The sequence below is a fragment of the Athene noctua genome, chromosome 2 (assembly GCF_965140245.1).
Source record: "Athene noctua chromosome 2, bAthNoc1.hap1.1, whole genome shotgun sequence".
NCBI classification, from domain to species: domain Eukaryota; kingdom Metazoa; phylum Chordata; class Aves; order Strigiformes; family Strigidae; genus Athene; species Athene noctua.
In genome coordinates, this window is record NC_134038.1 from 100,990,328 (window position 1) to 101,003,872 (window position 13,545).

At 36.1% G+C, this 13,545-nt stretch overlaps 1 protein-coding gene across 2 annotated transcripts in view; it reads left to right on the forward strand.

Moving 5' to 3' along the window:
- The window catches only part of CDKAL1 (CDKAL1 threonylcarbamoyladenosine tRNA methylthiotransferase), a 422,283-nt gene that overhangs the window by 312,469 nt on the left and 96,269 nt on the right, over window positions 1-13,545 (forward strand). The gene's annotated exons all lie outside the window — the stretch shown is intronic.

Below are 13,545 nucleotides of genomic sequence, written 5' to 3' on the forward strand. Positions count from 1 at the left end.
ATTTTTTTTTTTCTGCAGAACTGTGCTACAATTCAGTTAAAGTGTTGGGGGTTTTTTTTCAGTCCAGTAGTGAAATGATTCTTGAATTGCTGTTAGAGGTTAGCTAGATCACTGAACACATTTACATATAGAAATTACTGTTCGGATTGTTAGGAAGGGTAAAGTAGTGGTTATACTAAAATCATGTCATCTTTCCATCAAGTTTTGGCTGAATGAGTACCAAGAGTGGAAGCTGACTTATTCATATTATTTTACTTTCCATTTTAAGACTTTTGTGGTTCCAGCAATATCAAGCTTATTGTGAGTAATTATGCAAAGTATTAATAACAGAGCAATGATAATCTCTGATGTATTTGTCAAATAGCAAATTTGCAGGCAACTTCTTCTCAAGACTGTCCTTATACACTGCTTACAAACTGCTTCCTTCAGCCTGCATGTTAAAGGCCATTGATAAAATTGGCATTTAATTTTTCAGTTTTCAGGCATTTTCTTTCTTTCTATTTTTGAGTGAGAAGTGTAACCCTTCCTGACTACCAACATTCTCATCTCAGATTCCCATGAGGAAAACAGGCTGTTTTGATACAGAAGGTAGATGGCTCTTGACTGTATTTTGCTTGATATAAATAGCAATTTATAAGCAGTAACAGCAGCAATCACATCTGAAGGCATGGTTTGATACATTTTGTAAAAATTGAATTTGTAATTTTTGTAATCTGAATCTCAAAACACGAAAGTATATAAAACTGATGCCTGTACAATAATTCAACTCATTATTATCTCGTTATTATACACATGAATAATATTTGTATTTCCTTTCAATGTAAGAATAAAAGTCAGCCAACATTGTAAATCAGTTTAAATTAATAAATATTTCTTTCGGTTTATGTATCCTGCTATACCAACACAAAGTCAGAACTACATATCGGTACTTTCGTCCCTTCAGTTATACATGTGAAAGCTAAAAGTATTTCTGCTTACTCTCAGTACATACCACAAATTCCATAGGATGTCAGCTGCTGAAGACATAAAATGAGATTATATTTGGCTTCTTCAGTTTACTGTTTAGAGAAGCACAGCTTGAGCAATGATTGCTCATTTATTGTAGGCTATCTCATAATGGAAAATACTGAGTTTTCAAATATAAATAGCTGCTGTTGAAGTAGTCCACTTAATGCAACCAACTCACACCATTGAATTATTTTTATTAGTTTTGAATGCTTTTTACAAACTTCTGTAAATGAAAAAAATGCAGAAATAAAGGTTTTGGAAGTTAGGAACCTTAAAAATCAAAACATTGAATTATGTTTCTGTTTTGCATTCTTTCATCCACAGATTTTTAAGCACGCTATTTTCACAGGAGGTGCAAAGAGCTTAGGTTAATTTACCCTCTTCTGTTCAACTGAGCGCCATGGCTGGACAGTATGTGGAGAGCTAAATTATTAAAAGAACATTAGCTGTTCTGTGGTTGAGTGTTACCTGGAGAACTATAATGTCATTTTAACCCAGCTTTACATTCTTTTTTCATATTTGTAGCACTAGTACTTATTGCTTTCAGTGAATTAGAACCTTCAAAGAAGGGGCCTCTAATTCCAAGGCTGATGAAAATCTGTAATTAATAGATTTTGTTCCTCTCTCTTTTTTTTTGCCCTGTAGTCCTTCAAAACTCCTGTGTTATGAGATCCTTTGTTCTTTTATCTCTTTGTAGAAACAGAGAGTAACTAGTCAAACAGAGCAGGAAGAGCTTGTACTAATCTCTTATGTCTTATATTCACGTAATTTCTAGACAGAAGGTGATGGTCTCTCCTGCATTACCAAGAATACACAGGCATTTCATTTGTCATTCCTTGCCTAGAGTAACTTAAGTATGTTTCTCTGCTAGCAGGAGGAATGAATGTGTTACCATCCACATTATGCACGCTTATCCCTTTATAATTTAATAAAATATTATTCATATAATCTTACTGTTAATGTATTTATTTTACTGCATTTGCATAGGGAAAGAAACAACATGTAAAGTGACATAGAACTGTTACATGTAAGCATCTGAGTGTACGTGTGGTACTTTTTATTACCAGCCTGAACTTGTGAGCTAGAGTTTTTACAGATGTTCATATATCCTCTGCAGTGGTCTGTCGGTAGGATCACTTTCTGTGAAAAGAATTTTGGCTATATTATTTAACTACAGGTGCTGAACCAATGAGAAAGTTATTTGACAATTGTTATTCTTGTCTTTTTTTCTAAAACTGGGTGTATTTACTATGTTATTTCACATTTGCAATGCTTCTGCAATGGGCAGATCTACTGCTATTTGAAAACTGCTCCACTTTATTGAGTTCTGCTTCCTTAACTCTGGTTCAAGACAGCTTTGGTGATTCTGCCCAAGTATAACAGCTGCAATAATAACGTATTTGCGTTGTCAGTTCATTTTAGCTCTTTTTAGCTCTTCATTAGCTCTTTTTAGGAAGACCTTATGCCTTCTAGGGACAGTCTGTGGGATATTAAATGTAGTAACATTTAGTGCTTTCAGATTTTTAGTGGATAGTTTTTATGGAAGTCGTAAATATAATTGCGTTTTTGGATAAAACCTTCATTTGCACTTATCTTAAGCAATTTAAAAAAAAAATCAGTAGGTCAACATGGAATCATCCCTTCACGTAGATAATTTATCTTTGAAAGCTTTACAGCTACTGATAGTTTTCTAAAAGGACAGATGACACTAATCAAGATGGACAGTTCTGCCACCATAAATTCATAAAAGACAGTTAAGGCTGCAGGCCTTTCTTGTTTTTCCTGGAGAAGAAATATCCTTAGAGAATCAGACATCTGTCTAAAAGGTCTCATCATTTCAGAACCATCAGTTAGATTATGCTTACCAAAAATGCTGTCTCCAGTTTAGAGAAAAGTTAGAGCACAGTTAAGCAAAACTAGCCATCTTCTGGTTTGGTTTTTTTTTTAATAGACTTACAGTGATGAAAAACGAATCAAAATGTTGTTTGGAACTTAAATGTTACCTCAAAATTCTGTTGTTCTTGGCTTTTACCCCCATTTTATCCACTTGCTGCTAAATACATTGTTTCGGAGATGAGTCTGGATGTTTGTTACCTCCAGTAGGCTGTCTGTAGGAAATTCTCACTCTGAAATGTGTTAACTATGAAATGTTATTTTGTAGATTGTTATTGTTGCTGTTATTATCATTATTTTTGATCTGGATTTCTCCATTTCCCTATTACATTCAATCATAAAACTGACAGAGCTGATGGTTATGCGACTCAAATTACAGATTCTAATCAGGTAAATATTTTAATAAGCAATGTAAGAGAACGTGGTTTAGATGTGTCTGGTAGGGATTTTATATTTAGCTGAGCTGCAAAGGATCAGAATGCCTTAATTCTAAGTGTAAAAATTACTCTCTCTAAAATGAAGGATCTGTAACACCTTATGTTCCTGATAATTTTAATTTCTCTGTCCTTTAGTTTTTCAAGGTAACTATTACTTGTCTAGGGACTTGTGAGGAGATTTCTCTATGTCCTGGAGATTTGGTCCTCTGCAATTTCTGAAAGTATTAGGGGACATCATCATCTCAGGATCAGCTTGATTTTTGTCACATGGAAATAACGTGAGGAAATAGCCATTTTGAAAACAGGGATTGTAGTAGGGTACAATTAGGTTCATCTCTACTGAGGAGATGGCAGAAGCTGTTTTGAGAGCAGTAATGTGACTGAAGCTTCATGATTACACTGCCCTCAAATGCAGTGTGGATTCCAATCTTTCTATATGTATTTTCAATAGTTTAAGCAATCCAGTTTCAATTATTGGTGTAATTATTAGATTTTTTTTAAAAAAGCATTGTGGTTGCCTAGATAAAAAACTAGATTCACTTTCTCCTACAATTTCTTTCCTTCTCTCTTTCTATATACCACCAAATAATTACCTTACTCCCAGCTAGAAGATTTTATTGTCAGTCAACTACTGAACCTTTCCTTTAATTCCACTGAAGAGTGTCTCCTTAAATTTTTGTCTCTGTATTAGCTGTATTAAGCATTGGGCTTACTATATCAAGGTGAATAACCAAGTTACAAATTTTATAACAGAACTAATATTTGATCTCAAAAATAATTTTCTCCAAAAACAGAGGTAGATATGGGATATTTTCTCATTGTGTATTGTGGGGAGTTACCGAAGTCTTTCAGTACATGAAGAGAATGGTAGCCTTGCCATGTCCATGGTGGACAAAGATGCAACACCTTGTCTCACATCTGACAGTGTCTACGCAGTCTCCAAAACCTCTGTTTTCAGCAACCTTCATCCCAAGCATACTTGCCCTAGGCTAGCAGTACACCTGTATTCTGTTTCTCCTCTGTACAAATGTGTCCATCCAACTACACTGCAGGTGGTTTGCCCCTCTGCCATCCATCTGCCCCCAAATATTGCATCCAGGCAAAACTCCTACTGATTCTAAAACATCTATCTATGTGCTATATTTTATCTGTTAAATATACCCATTGTTACTAGAAAAAAAACCAAATCTGTGATCAAACGTTGCATCCCTCTCCATTTAATCAAACCATCACTTAGATCCTTCACTATATTTACCAATTGTGGGAGCAGTACATAATGTACCAAGAGATTTTTTCTTATAAGGATAAGATAATGCTATATGCACCTTATCAGTGTTGCTGCCAGTCAAGTTGTATTTGACCATTTCTGTGGGAGCAAACTAATCATCTTGTATTTTATGCCTTTATTCTGTGATGACTACTTATTTTTCTTAGACTGCTTTACTTTTGCTTCCCTCTAAGAGATATTAAAAAAATTTCCTGACACCCTTTCAGAACTGAGTGGCTGCAAAACCCCCATATCTGTCTTCACCGATTAAAATTCTACAGGGTGCTAGAAATAGGTATTCTTGGGTACTGGCAGATACAGTATGATGTTTAATTCCTTCTTTGCTGGATGGATATACGTTTTGTAGTTCTGAATCTCCACACACAAACAGCTGAATCTTCTGTGGTAGCTCATGTGCTCTTACCTATTCAGATTAAATAACTATGTGTCACTGAACTGTCCTTGGCTGATTGAGAAATAACCACATTTCTGCATCAGGCAATATTACCTGTCCTCTCCTTCAGCACTTTTAACTCCCAAGTAGCAAGAGAGCAACAGCAAAAGCATTGTTTGTGCAAGGGACACCCTTTGCTCTGTTCACAGCTCTATAAAGGAAAGAGAGCACAGCTGAACCTTGCAGTTGTATCATCAAAGAAAAGGCTAGTAAGCTCCCTGTTGAGCAAACAGTGAGGAGAGATGACAACTGAGGGCTGCTCTTGCCTTGGAGAATGTGCTTCGGGCGTTAGTGGGTAGTGATGTGGCACAATGTGTGACCCTGGGAAGCCAGGGTCAGAGCTAGGGCAAGGAAATAATTCATCTGCTGTCTGGGATAAATTTAGAAATAAATTATAGAGTTTAATGTACTCTGTGATATGTGAGAGAATCAATTGCACTGTTAAGCACTTGCAGCTGAGGGAGTGCAACTGTGGATGCTGTTGATTAGTTAATGTGATTTAAATGCCCAGAAAGGAAGGGACCATCTCCCTTGTTTCTAATACTCACAGGCATAGCAGAAGCAGTAATACTTCTTGCTGCAGTTTAATGGTGGCCAATCCAAAGAACATACAATGGAAGTAGGTAGGGATATTCTTCTAAAATTAGGGAAGAGAGCTGGGGAGATCAGGAGGTGGGAGAAAAGGAAAGAAAAATGAAATAAAAGTGAGTAGGAAAAGGAACAATGCCGCTTATTCAGCAGTACTGCTACTCTGGTCAACCATCACTGCCTTTGAGTTCCCTTGTTAAGTGCTGTGACTAAATGGCATTACATGCCCCAGGAGTTAGGTGCAGCTGTGATAACTGCTTCTGGTGTATCAAAGATGCTTGGCCCCTGACAACCCCCGCCAACACATGCAATAATGGCATGGTGTAACATGCAGAATGTACTTAATGTGTAAGAGAAGCCAAGACTGATTAATGACTGAGTTTGACTGCTGAACCTCTGTACCACACTTTTGTTTTCTCAGCAGTACACTTTTATTTACTGCTTGCTACTCTGCAAGAATAAAGACCCGAGTGAAGACTTTTATGGCAAGTTTGGGGCCAGAGAATTAAAAATGTGAAAGCTGGAGGAGGAGGAGGCAGGCCATGAAGGAAAAATCGATATATTATCCTTCATATTTGTCAGTGAACTCTAGAAGTATTCCAAGTTAACGTTTTCCAGCAACATTTGCACTTGCTCTCTGGCAGTTTTATTTACACCGTGTTTCCTTATGTTTTTATGAGAACAACATGTGAGGTACTGCAGAAAGCCTTTCAAACCATCAACATAGCTATGCTTTCCCTGGCCAGTTATTCTCTGATGGGATTCATTTTGATAGATACAGCTGTTGGTTACTGGCAAATCAGTGTTGGCTCTTTGTGTTACTTTCTGAATGTTTACAAATAGTTTTGTGTAGTCTCCTCCCTATTTTTCCAGGAACTGTATAAACTGTGACCGATCTATGAAAGCCTGCATCCTCCTTTTTCCCTGTTTTAAAGATGGTTAAAACGTTTAATTTCTTTTATGCTTTATATCTACCACAATGCTCACAATTCGTATGCAGCCAGAACTGTGGTCTTGTGTGATGAATTCAAAGGAGATTAATCACCTGTGAATAGGGGTTATTTTGTGGTTAGAAAAAGTTACTAAGTAGAATTTTACAAAAGTTTTAAGAAAGTTTTATTTTAGAGCTAGATTCAGCTCAAGTTCAGACCACTAAGTTATTTGACCAGGTGGTGAAATGAAAATCTGTTTTTCTTGTGGTGGGAGACAGTTGAGCTGGTAGGTTTTAAAATGGGTTGTACCCTTTTGGAAAGCTATAAATGATCTGTCTGCGGAGCTGCTGAAAATTCACTTCATAGCTGAATCTGGGGAAGGAGTTGAACAGTCACAGCTGGGCTGTGCAGTCACACCCCTGAGAAAGGACAAGAATATTTTGACACTAGCCTGGAGCCATGGCTCTTAAATCCTGCACTGGTGTACTTCAGGCACCTGGTAGATTAAAAGTGTTACACTTTCAAGGAGTATGATGATCTTGCTTAGGAGAGCAAATCAAAATTTGAAGATAGACTGGATAATCCATTTGGGAAACTGATTTGGAGTTCTACTTTTTTTTAATTTTCCTTTGTTTTTACAGCAGAGACTGATGAATAAGAATTAACAGCTTCCTCATAAACTTTTTACAATTTCAGTTTGAAAATTTGAGCATCTTAAAGAAAATGTACAGCTATGGGTTCAAGCTAGGACATGTTGTTAAGAAAAAGAATTAAAGGGCACTGGAAAATAAAATGTGGAGAATATACATGTGGAGAAAGAGGCAAAGTTCTTTCTAAACTTCGCTGTCAGGTCAGAAATAGTAACAGAATATGCAAGGTTTCTGAAACCACCACTAAGATGTTAGAATTTTGTAGGTTGGTACTTGTAGCCGTGTACAGTCCACATGTTGACTGTCCAATATAAAAAATTACTTCTAGGAAAATGTAATCCTGTAAGATTTGTAATGGCCAGGAGTGCTCATAACCCATTCTCCTTCCGCTGTGAGTCTGTCTGGAAATTCTGATGGGATTCTGAGATTTTAGTTGCAAGGAAGCTGAAATAGCATCAGGAGTTTTGTATACCACATACTCCTGCACCGAATAGAAGGGAAAGAAGGTACTCTTTGCAGATAAGGTGAAACAGTCTTTGATTTTAAAGGAGAAAACAATTTATACCTCCAATTTAAATATATATGTGATCAGCATCTCAGTTAAATTTCTCCTTTCACTATAAATCTTTTTCTTAGAAAAATTCAAAACAAAAAATGGAAATGTAGTTTAGTGAAACGAGTTTAGTGGTGTCACCGAGTTTTTTCATTTTTTGTAGGCTTTTATGATTTAGCATCCATTGCAATTGCTTATAGAAATGCAGAGAAGTATGTAATTCTTCTGTATTTCCTACCTAAACTCAGTTCAGTGAAATTTTCAAGACTATAACATTGTTCTTCAAAAGAACTTTCTATAAAATGGCATCAGGATAAACTCAATGCACAAATTTCTTTCACATTTAAATCACACTGCAAGCTGCGTGAATACACACATACATGGAGTATACTGGAAGCCACTGCCATTAATTACAAAGATCGAATTGGTAAGACAGATGTCATGAGGGCAATAAAAGCTGAAAATTTGTGCATTTTCCTTTACCAGTGATTATGAATTATGTACTCTGATCTGGGGCTTCAAGTTAAAGTGTTCCAGGAAGTTCAAGGGCTGTTTTGTAAATTCCAGCTTCCCTGATGGGGGATTGAAGTGAGGCAGAGAGAAACAAAATTTCTTCAAGTACCTTTTACTCATTAAGCTGTTGTTATTAGTAGAACCAAGTCATTTTTGTTAATAGCAGGTAACTATTTGCACAACACATTCATTTAGTCACTGGCATTCACTCACTTGCTCACCTGTGGAGCAGCAGCTAGGAGGCCAACCCCAGCTGTGTGCTCAGACGTGCAGGGTCAACCTGTGGCTTTGAGGTGGGTGCTTGGAAAGCCTCTCAGAGGGATCTTGGTTCCTTTGCGTATAAATGTAATTCTGCAGTCTTCATCTGCATACAGGAGTCACCACCCTGTGGTTTGAGTCTCTTTGTTGTTGATCATACTGGCCTTGGGCAGATTGAACAGACTGTTGGTGTCCTGAGTTTGTTAGTTATTGCAGATTCATCAGGAGCACTAGTTTACAGACCTTATTAATACTTAGGAAGTTTTCATATGCTACATTTTCAGCTCATGTTATCATCTTTGGCCTGCTGTTTTCTGTTACAATTCCATCCAAATCCATAGATGCCTATAGAACCCGTTCACACAGTCTCACACAGAAGGGACCTCTATGGCAACTGGATGTTACATTTGTACATTCTTTGTCCTTCTGTCCTCGTCACTGGCTCATAATGAAGTGAAAGATCAATAGAAGAAGTTTTAACTGTGTCTTTTCGTAACTTTTACTTGAATTGCAGTTAGGTAGTTTCTGTAGTACTGGAAATTTTTCTCTTTTTTAATTCAAAATTTTAATACACTTTATGAACCAGTCTGCTCACAGCTGGAAACAGTGCCAGCAGTTGTAGACATAAGAAAGTATTGCCCATAACTTAATCCCTGAAATTTTTTGTCTCTTAAAAAACCCTCTCTTGGCTTTGGCAATTCCAGACTTCCTCAAAAGAGAGCACAGTTTAGATTTAATAGTTTATGACTTAACACAGATAGCAAATTAAGAACCTATCCAGGTCTGATATTAATTATTATACTGAAGTCATTTAAGCTTTTCTATTTTACTGTCTTTGTTGCCTGGCATCGATAGGCTCTGATTAAGTGTATTAGTTTTGTGGCTATCTGTATCTGTTGTTTTAGATTCCAGGAACAGAATTTGCCAGTGCTCCAAGTCTGGTTTAGAATTTATTTCTTTTTCAAAAAACATTAGACTTACCAATATAATTCCCTTACTTTTTTATACCTGCAGTTTGCCTTTAAATTTTTTTAATATGAATTTTTTTTCATTAATGTTTTTTGTATCATGGAGGTGACTAAGCTTTGTCTGTCGTTTACAAATCTTGTGACATTTATGATGGCCCATAAATTGTGCTTTGGAACAAAAGGACACTGAAACATCTTGAGGTGGGTTCTTGGTGACCCTTTCCTGAACTTCATCTGTCTTTGATAATCCAAGCACATTCCTTCAAAGCCATCACTGTCAATCAGGTCACCGAGTGCTTTGGAACTCATATCTTCTGCTGTTTTCATTGCTGTGCCTGCACCTCCAGTCACTGTGCTAAAAATCCATGTGGAACTTGGAACTGCTGAAAACCTGAATGTACAGTGGAGGACTGAATAATACAGTGAGGGCAATTTCTGTGCGTCTGATGAATTTGTGTGTTGTGGGTACATGAGTGGTCTCTCCCACACAGCAAGCGCTTTGAGCACTGTTTGGTACTCACTATTTGTACTATGCTCTACCTTTTGCAACACTTCTCTTCTGCTCTTTTTGTTCTTTATGGGGTGCTGGAAAACCTAGTGCTTTCAAGGCTGATGTCTTGCAGTAGAGCACGCAAATATCTCACCAGATTATAAAAAAAGAGTACACTGCAGACAGGTCAGTCCTGGGTTATATACATGTAAGCCCATATATGTCCTGGGTTTAACATGTATGTATATAAATTACATTTCATTACTAAAATATAGTTTGCAGTTCATTCTGGTTTATATTATTACATAACTGGGTGCAATAACTCTGTATATTCAGAATCAGTCTGTCCCTTGTAACCAATCACTTATTTTTGATTTAGTGTCAATCTAATTTGAAATATGGCTGATACCCCGGGCCAAATTTCTGTTGGATACTTTAGTTCTACAGAAGCTTTTTGAGGTAAATAGTCTTCCTAATCACTTACACTAGCATCCTTAGAAAATGCCTGCCTCATATAGATTATGAAATTTCAGTATGAATTTCAGACAAAAAATCTACTAGAAATGAGACAGAGCATTTGCAAAGTATACCCAATTTAAGGAACCTCAAGATCAATGAGTGTTGAAGGCCTTTTTTGAAATCAAGGATTTCTTTGTGAAAGTCTTCAGAATAAATTCTGCATAATTTATCTTCTGCTAAGAGGGGGATTTTATTATGAAAAATAACAGAAATAACAAACATTAATCCTAATCTAGATTAAAGAACTCAAATGTAACAGAAGGAATAGAATTCATTAATATTTGTGAAATATATGAGTGTGAAGAGTGTGTATCACATAGCTGAAATTATATGGGAGGTAAGAAGGAAGAAATTGCAATGCCTGTGGTTTAATTGAAAATGAATCCTTCAGGAAATTATTTTCAAATAGGTTGAAAAATTATTTTATTAAGATACTATGCTGTTTTTGAAAATGTTTGTATTTTTCCATAAAAATCTCTACTTGAGATGTAAAATAGACTAAACCGTGACTATTTGTGTTGCCATAATTCTGAAGACAGGATCATTTTAATGTTTGTGAGCATTTTCCAGATTAATATGATAAGTAAAGGTACATAAGGTTTTATATGTTTTCCTCTTTTAGACAAAAAACAGATTGCATGCTCTCATCAAGTTTTGTTCTAATTTTTTAGAAAGAATCACTGAGTTTACAAAAGTCTAAAGATTATGCAAAACATGAATATGTAGTTCTGTTTTGAACCGGAGTTGGAAAAAATTTTCACCATCCTGGATATCCAGGTAAACTGCTGGATATAACACATTGTACACTAAGTGACGTTTTCCATGTATGGATCAAAAATTGTTAAATTTTTTAAACCAAGCTATGGAACAAAATGCACATGTATCAATAAAGTAGAACAGTGATTGTATTTTAACATAGTAATTCAAGATAGGGTAGGTCAAAAAGACTAGCTAATCACCAAATGATTTTGTATGCTTCCTTATAGATGTGGTCAGAAAGACAGGAATAATATTAGTAGGAATGAATTAGCTATAGGAAGTAGAAAACTTGTCAAGCCTGTATTGTCACTTCTGCCCTTTCAGACCTTATAGGGCACAGACTCAAGAACATAATTAACACCAGCTACAGTTTTATCAAGAAATCTGGCTGGGGCACAATATTTTTTTCAGACTCTTTTCGAAGAGGGGGGTGCACTGAATGCCTCAAGGTCAAAGAGAACAGGTTACTGGTTTCTGATCACTTTAAAAATCATTTTACCAAACCTAAAGCAATCTGTAAACTTTGATAACATATCAGTTTCAGTGGCTTGCCCTGTGTCTGTATTGTGGTTATAGGTACAGAGCTTTAAGGCTTTATAGATTGAATCTCCAAGCAAGAGTTTCAAATGTACCTTGGTTTTAGTAGTTTCTACATCTATCTCTGGTATTTTGCCAAGTAACTCTTTGGAGATTAAAGTGAGGACAGTCAGTGTCTTTAGATAGGGTCCTTCGAGCTCCATTCTGTTTTACAAAAGTTTGGAGTTTGGAGCTACCCAAGACCTTGTTTTGAGAGCACAGATGTAACATGGGGGAGAAGAAAGACACAGCTTTGTTATCGCTCAGAAAATACATGTTACTGAAGTTAGAGAATGCCATAACACAAAATGCATTAGATGTACTGTTTCAGAAAAGAAAGCTCCCACATCCCATTTTTTGCTCTTGCAAGCATATTATTACACTGAAGCCTCCATGCTTTTGGTAAGAAAAATGGGGAAGAAAACTCTGAAAATACCTGCAAAGCTGCTTCATTCTTCTCCCGATGTCTGTCAGAGTTGTAGTTCAGTTCTACCTTGGGTCATAAAGTTTAATGTGGCTTTAATTCTAATTATAATCTGTTAGATACTACACAAGCGGGTAATGCAGTTTTCCAGACTTGTTTGAAAGAAAGACAGTGTTGCTATTGGCTATTAGCATTCTCAAGTGTGTGAGATGCTTTATAGACTCTAAATTAAAGAAGGTTCCTGTGACAAAATAAAATTGTATTTTAATTCTGATCAGCAATATGTAAAAGAGAAATAGGAGAGAAGATGGTAGGTGAGATACGAGAACTGAAATACTGAAATAAAATCTGGTTGCCTTGATACATGTTACTATTCACTGTGATCATGAAGGAAGAGAAGAATATTTGAATGGAGACAGATAGGGGTCCCAGTTACTAATTTCAGCCCCATATACTGGAGGGATTTTAAATCATGGAAGCAGCAAAACAAAAGCAGGAGAACTTTGCTAATGATATATTGAGGCTGACACCTTCAGTGGAGTGGTAGAATCTGCAGATCTGTCATGTTATTAGGCTGGAATTATTAAGAACCTTGAAGCTGAAAATAGACTTTTTAAAATGGAAAGTCAAGTCAAAACCAGTGGTGCCTTCATATTGGGAAGTAATTTTGTCCCTTTTATTCCTAGATGAAAAACTGAGAATATTCCATTTAAGCTGCTTCTAAGTAATCTGTAATAAAAATATATTGGTGATGTTATAATTCTCTTTCACAGTAATAGTCATAGAGCTACAATACCATGCTTGAAAGGAAAACAAACATGTTTTAGGCTACATTAATATAATCTGAAAGACAGGTAATTATCACCTGAGTATGAAAAGAGGATCACCAGAGAAGTGCAATATATGGTGTGAGCCTAAAATGTTTAGTATTTGGTGTAGTTATTTCATTTCCAAACTTACTTTTCTGAAGTATTTTCTGTTTATGAAAATGTATTGTTAGGATACCCTTACCTTTACCTTTTTTTTTGGGGGGGGGGGGGGAAGAAAAATATTTATTTTCCTGTAGTCAGCACAAAATTCTATGCTGGGGAACTTGTGCAGAAGATATTTTAGAGATTCATCTTGTACAGGGCTTATTTTTGTTTGGTTACTTTTTTACATTCTACCTATTTGTTCTTTAAGTGACATTTCCTGATCAAAGTAGGATAATAATCCACAGTGTAGTCCACTTAAAGCATTATAAAACGTTTCATTAT